A 7,732-nucleotide genomic window follows, 5' to 3' on the forward strand; every position below is an offset into this window, starting at 1 on the left:
ATTTTAAAAATAGAGTCTAGCCACATAAACTCCCAATGAACTCTGCTTAGAACAAGATGAACTATCTTATTTGGAAATTCAAGAATGTTCAGAATTTCAACAAATCCTAAATCCTTAACAATCTTATGCTCCAACTTGACTAAACCTTGTTCATCTGTTATAACATCCTTGTATATGTTCTTGAAATAATCAGACCCTAAATTTTCTATGTTGCAGTGAATGTAAATCCTCGGGTCTTCGACAAAAGCAACTCCCTTTAGAATCTTAGAAAAGGCTCCGATAGAATCATCTTGCTTTGTGATCTCAGGAATTATTTTAAACACAGGTCTAGGGCGCTTAATGTTCTCTACCATGGTAGGTTTTGCAATAAACTCAGGTACAAAAGATGAAGATGCCATTTTGAAAGAGAAATACCTTTTACTTGAAATCTTTGAATGCTTGAAGAACACTTTGCTTCTTCACCTTTAGGATGCCTTTTCTCAATTTTGTGCTCTCTGAATGCTTGGATGCTTGGTGGTTTGAAATGAGGGTTTTTCGGTGCTTTATAATCAAAAATTTCTTCAAAAACCGCATTAAATGCTTGCCGGTTAAGTGAAATCTTAACACATCTTCCAGTAAAAAAGAAATATAACTTCTTACCATCAACCGAGGGTAGAATGTATGATTTTCAATTTGCTGCCATACCCCCTAAGGATTATTCCTTAGTTAGATGAAGAATCTCCTACCGATGGAGGGTTACTCTATTCTACCAGTGCAGAGACAGATTCATCAACTCTTTGATCTGCCTTCTTAATCCATTGTTTTGAAAATTCTTGCTTTATTTCGTTTACCTTTTATTTTCCTTTCTCATTAGATCCTTTATTGTTCGTCAGTATAGTCTTGCTTCTACAAAATTTTGCAATATGTCCAATCTTGTTACATGCATAACAAGTTACATTATTCCTCTGAATATCCTTTCCATATCCTTGATCGGTTTGTGTTCTGCATTGATTAGATGAATGTCCAAATCTACCACAAGCATAGCATTTCACATTCATTCTGCAATTTTCTGAGTTATGACCAACTTTATTGCATTTGGAACATTGACCGATGGGTAAATTTGTATTCTGATTATTTCTAAATTTGCATTGATTTGCTCTATGACCAAATTTGTTGCAATTAAAACATTTCCCATTAAATTTATAAGCATTAGGTTTTCTTACTGGTTTGTTGTGATCTTGATTATTTGCAGTCCTAGAACTTTCTCCATGTTCAAATCCAAGTCCAATTGTATCTCCATCAGGTTTATGTCTTTTCAGCATGTCATCAAGCCTTTTTGAACTTTTCTTGAATTTGTCTTTGTGTTCATTTACAGTAATACACTCATTTTCCAGAATGCCAATTTGTCTCCTAAGCTCCTCTTTATCATGTTGCATGTGAATTAGATCTGTCTTTAGCATATCATTCTCATGACAAAGTCTTAGATTTCCAGTTGCTCCATCATTAAGTCTCCTAGTCAAGTCTTCTTCATTCTTCTTCCTGTCTTCAATATCCTTATATAGCCTCATGGTTAAATCTTGCATTTCATTCCTCATGTTAGTGTTATCTTTCCTCAACTTCTCTGCAATATCTCTAAGAGTTTCCTTTTCATCATCATGTTTCTGCATTTGCTCATGAAGTTCCTTCCTCTTGTTTTGTGCTATAACCAGGTTCTCCTAAAGTCCTTTAATGAACTCTTGGGCAATCCTCAAATCATCTTCAAGTTTGATATTCTTCAATTTTTTTATATCAAAATCTTCAAGAGCTCCTTCCAACTGTTTTCTCCAACTCTCCATCAATACCGGTTTCAGAATCTTCCTCAAGCTGTTAGGCTTTTGCAAATAGATGACCAGACTTTGATACCAATTCTTAGATGCAATGACAGTCCCAAAGACATTGAGAGGAAGGGGGGGTGAATCAGTGTCTAACCAGTTTATGGAATATTTTAACTTATTTATAACTTTGCAACCCAAATTAATGTACTGATAAATAAGTAATAATGAAGCAAATAGAAATAACAGAGACATCATAATTGCACACCATAACACAAGATATTTTGGTGAGGAAACCCGATAAGGGAAAAACCTCGGTGGGATTTGTGACCCACAATATTTACTCATTGGCCAATATGAATAAATATTACTTACAATAGGGGCCTGCACATGCAGGAAGGCCAATAGCCTAGAGCTCATTGCTCAATGAAAGAGTCTCACTGACTACAAAATGGATAATTAAATCCAAGATAATGTACAACTCAAAATAGCATCTGCAATGCTTGATTCAATACCGGTTTAAGATCTGTCAGAAACCTTAACCAAAAAACCTTCCGTGAATGATATTCACTCATATAACCTATCTGCCTTATTACAAAATCTTTTCGCTATCTTCTACATAATACCATTACATAATTTCCTCTCCACGCTATATCAAAAATGACCTATAAGATCTCATACATATGTGAGTCTTTACAATATATCATGTCGACTTACAAATAATTAATTACATTACAATATAATTCACATAAACAAAACTTGTCTCATGTCGGCCTGGATGTCGGTATGCTTCGTTGCCGGTGTAAACAAGATGCTAATGAATAACCTTTGTTGTGCCTATTGGTGCCGGTGAATGATGTCTGCGTAGTCGGTGAACTTGTAGAATCTTGTTACCAGTTGGTTGCCATCAATGACAACATCAACCATTCTCATGTGAGTTTAGGATGCCAACATATCTTGCATTTGTCATTGGAGTTCTTGGAGTTGTTGTGTGATGTTGGCTAAGGGAACATTTTCTTCGTTGAACCTTTGATGATTGGCATCCCCTTGTTCACTAATGTTGTCGTGATTATGGGTATTGTCTTGATCATGGGTGTTGTCTTGGTCATGGGTGTTGTCTCCTCCCAAGTGCTCTTGATTCTAATTAGTGAATGTGTAGGTCCTTGCCCTTGTTCTTGGGACTATTTCATTGGTATTCCTTGAATTATCCATGTCAAAGACCTCAGGAATCTTGACTACTTTACTATTTAGCATGAGGATGTATTTTTGTTTGTGTGATTCTATAAGCCTTTCCATGAGCTTTTGGAAGGTGGAACTTTTTTGGCATTGTTGGATGAGATCCTCAATGATCTCATCTTCCCCCATATGCATGTATTCATAAAAAGGATTGGACTCCCTACGACTCATGCTTGATTCTAGTTGTGACAGTGGGCATTCATATGCTTCTCAATAAGTGAGTTATTCTTCTCTTAATGGGTTTGATAATTCTTCCTCTCTTATTGGAGTTGGTGGTTCAGGTCGAGCTTCATTGTAAGTGATGCAAATGTTTGGAAAGAAGGTAGGATTGATTTTCCCCCCCTTTATTGAGATATTGGTTGAATGTTACCTTCTAAGTATAAGCCCTACTTCTCAAAGGCTCTTTGTCAAACTCGTTGGTTTTTCCTTGAAGATATAATCGCATGTGACGTAGGAAGATATGATGTGATACAAAGAGTTGACGGTTGATGTAGAGAAAATTTCTCCTCTTGATAAGCTCCCTAGAACTAGGTTGTCTCTTGTTCAACTTAGTCTTTTGAGGAAGACTTCTTCTTCTCAAAATGCGGGGAGTGGTCATACAAATGATTAAAATGTTGATGTTGTTGGTTGATAGGGATACTTAGTTTTGATAATCAAGCTTACTAGTCCTAACAGAGGGTTCGTTCGATATGCCCCTATGACAAAGTACGCCAAATGATATGGATGAAGTTTCCCGATATGGAAACCAAATTTGACAAGATTGAATACCTAGCTAGGTATTGTTGTTGAGATAGATGATAACTTGTGATCACTTGGTTTGATACTCCTCTAATCTTGTTGGATGAAATTCTTCCCTATAGATAGTTTGAAAAGTTGATAACCACCTCTAAAGGTGCTTTGTTGGATTTGAAAATCTCCTCCACCTATGATTTCTCTTTGTTTGAACTGATTTTTGAGTTTATTGATTGATATTTTTGCAAGATGTTTTAACATTTGTGACAAGAATACATAGCACACATGAAGACAATGGTTATCCTGATGCTAAACATTTAGTGTATGTTCTTTTGAGGATGTGTTCAAATCCCTGATGTTTTCATTGGTTTGGATACAAATAAGACACACCAAGTAGACTCTTTATTCAGGGGTCATCAACAATATCATAGCCCACAGCTTGATACTCCTTTAGCTCAAACAACTGTGTGACCCCCTAAGGGGTGCCTGTTTTTTTGCCTTTTCCCATAAATTAACACAAAATGTATTGCTCCTCAATTGGGTAGTTATATTGGGAGATGTATGGTGAGTGATCTTGGGGGCAGATTCTTCCCCACCCTTGCACTATGATATTGCCAATGTATGGCAGATGACTCGGCTAAACGTTTCTACTTCTATGGTTTGTAGTAAAGGTTTCGTTTGGCGCAACAAATGATAAACTCAATTAGAGGCTTCCCAACCTTTAGAACGAATGATTTTCGCATCACAAGATTACTAGGGGAAGGCTATCAAATACACACTTCCATTGGAGGGGATTTTCATCAGCCTCCACATTTGATTATAGTGGGTTAGTAAACTTGGCTTTAGCTATTGCCCACTTGGGTCATACCCTTCTCACTAGCCCCCTCAAGGCTTCAGGAAGGCAAACCCTCTAAAGGTTGTAAATGCTTGAAAGTAAATAAAGCATGAAAAGAATGGGTTTGGCTTTTTGGTCACCCAATTAAGGGGAGAGCATATACCTCCCACTCAAGACAAAGCATACAATGTTCTTTTTGCCTTTTCAAAGAAATTATTTTATAAGTCCTAAATGGAGATGTTGCTCCAATCAAACATGGTGTTTATTTTAGTCCCACATAGCAATTGTTTTCTAACTAGGAAAGTGAAATCCTGGTCAACAAAATGAAAGCACGTTGCTATAAAGTAAATCGATTTTGCAAAAAAGGACAAGTTTGATTGTTCTTTTTAACTTGCAAATAAAGAGTGGTTGTGAATTTTACCTTTGCAAGAAAATAAAAGATTTGTTGTTCTTTTTAAGCCCAATTTTGAAGTGTTTGTGCTCCTAACTTGCAAGAAAGCAAAGTTTGATTTGTGATTCTTTTTACCTTTGATTTTAAAGCACCAAAATGAAATTGTGAGGTTCTTTTTACCAAAAAAGAAATATGATTTTTTTTTAACCAATTGGAAAGAAAGCTAGAAAGAATCACAAAATCCTATTTTAACTCCTCCAACCTGCAAGAAACTGTTAGAAACCTGCAAAAAAAAAGAATTTACTGACAATCCCAATCACTTGGTGGGTTAGACAAGCCTAATTCGCCAAACCAAATTACAAAATCTTGCCTCTATGACAAATGTGCTATTACAGAGCGCAAATGTGCTAAAACAAAGAATGAATTCGCTACAACGTACTGCGAATGCGCTAAAATATCCAGAACTAGAAAAAGATAGAAGATGCAAATGCGCTAAAACAAAGAGTGAATGCGCTACGCTGCACTTCAAATGCGCTGTAAAAGGGAGCATATGCGCTATAACAGAGAACAAACACGCTATAACATAGACCAAATGCGCTGTAGCATACAACGTATGCACTAAAAGATTCTGAAATATTTCTTGGCCAAACCTGCGCAAAAATGATAGAAATTTGATAAATTTAGGGGTCAAGCCCCATGGTGGGCACTAAAAATGTGTGTTGGAAAGTGTGGAATATGCAAAAGAGAACCAAACAACATCAAACACACACATGAAACATTATGTTAGAGTTAGAAATCAAAATAGAAACTAAACTAAGTTAGCTTCAAAATCAAGAACCCTAAGCACGTCTCATGCTCCTCTATCTCCAAGGATCTTCAAGATTCAAGGTGGCCCTCACTTGGAAGAGCACTTGATATTTTAGATGATAACCTCAAGAATGAGATTGAAGGATATGCCAAGATCAAAATGAATGCAACTAAGATCCTAGCTAGATGATCAAAGGATATGAAAAGATGGAATGCAAGATATGAGACTAAGATTGATTCCAAATTGAAATGTTAGGTGTGCTAATTAAACTAACATGGAGATTGCTATGAAATTGATATATAATGGTTATGAATTAAGCTAGCATGAAAATGGGATTATCATGATACTATCAACATGATGAAAGATAAACTAGCATGCAACTAAGATGATCTAGGTGCTTGAAGATGACAAATTGAGCTCCTTGATAACCTACAAAATGATTATAAGTTTGATGCACAAGATGATGGATCCTAAGATTGAAGAAATAGGCTCTATTTATAGAGAAAATAGCGAAATAGATGGCCAAGATTGAGCAATCTTAACAAGGGCTAGGATTGAAAATTATCAATCCATGAGGGGGATTCAATCCAATCCCAAGTTGATAAATGTCACCTTGAAATGGCTTGGGAGGATGCTAAGAAAGCATTAGATGCTAAGTAAGCATTAGGGATACCCTCAAGAGATGACATCATTGGATAATGCTATTATCCAAGGGAGCATGCTATTGTCCAAGAGGTAAACTCTTGTGCAAAGTTGAGGGATGACCAAAGGGACAACCATCATGGGATAGGGTGATGTCTTTGTAAGAGGCATTAAATGCCTTTGAAGAATTTGGAGGTTAAATTTTTGGGAGTTAGATAACCTTCAAGGCTTTTGGAAGACTCAACAAGTTAACTTGTTGAAGAAGGTAAAAGTCTTCAACACATTTTGAAGACTTTCCCCAAATTTGGAGAAGTGACTCCCCCAAATTTAGGAATGTGACACAATTAGAAGAATTAGACTAATTAATGAGGAATTAAGGGGGTTCTAGAAGAATATTAGCATGCTAATGGAAAATGTAGGAGAATGCAAGTGGAGGAAAATAGGCACAACTTGAATTTGTAGGATTTTGCAAGTGGGGGGGACTATTCACAAATAAATAATGATGTATTTAAATGCAAAGGGATTTTAATCAAATGTAAATTAAATTAATAGGGAAAAAGGGAGTTTTAATTAAATAAATAATATTTATTCAATTAAATGGCTAAAGGGGTACTTAATCAAACCTTAGTTTAATTAATAGGTTAGGCTAGAAGAAAAGGATTTTGATCAAATCTTTCATTTGATTAATAGGCTAATTAGAAGAATAGGGATATTAATTAAACCTTAGTCTAATTAATAGGTGAATAAATGATGATTAAATGAATAAAATTCATTTAATTCGTTGTGCAAGTTTTAAGTGTCTACAAGTGTAAACTGGGCCTATGAACCCTATTTACCTATGTGTGCATTAACTGTAATTCATGTTCGTAGACCCGATTTATACTTAAGGCTAAGTGTGGATCACAGGTGCAGTTCGGGTTCGTAGACCCAAACGGTTGGAATCAATTAATATTGAGAGGGGGGGGGTGAATCAATGTTCTGCAATTTATAAGTTTCTTAAACTGATTCTTAAACCACTAGATGCAAATGATTAAAAGTAAAGTGCAAAAAATGAACACAAACAAGCACACAACCATAACACCAATTTTTTTTATGTGGAAACCCGGAAAGGGAAAAACTATGGTGGGATTGAAGCCCACAATATTAAATATTGTGATCAGGAGTATAATAATATTACAAGGGAATGCACATGCATTCAGGCACAATGCCTAGAGCTCACTGCTCAATCACAATAGAGGGCTACAACCCTCAAAGGACTCACTGTCCTACAAATGATTAAAAATAACAACCAAATGTCT

This window comes from Cryptomeria japonica, chromosome 11, assembly GCF_030272615.1.
Source record: "Cryptomeria japonica chromosome 11, Sugi_1.0, whole genome shotgun sequence".
Classification (NCBI taxonomy): Eukaryota; Viridiplantae; Streptophyta; class Pinopsida; order Cupressales; family Cupressaceae; genus Cryptomeria; species Cryptomeria japonica.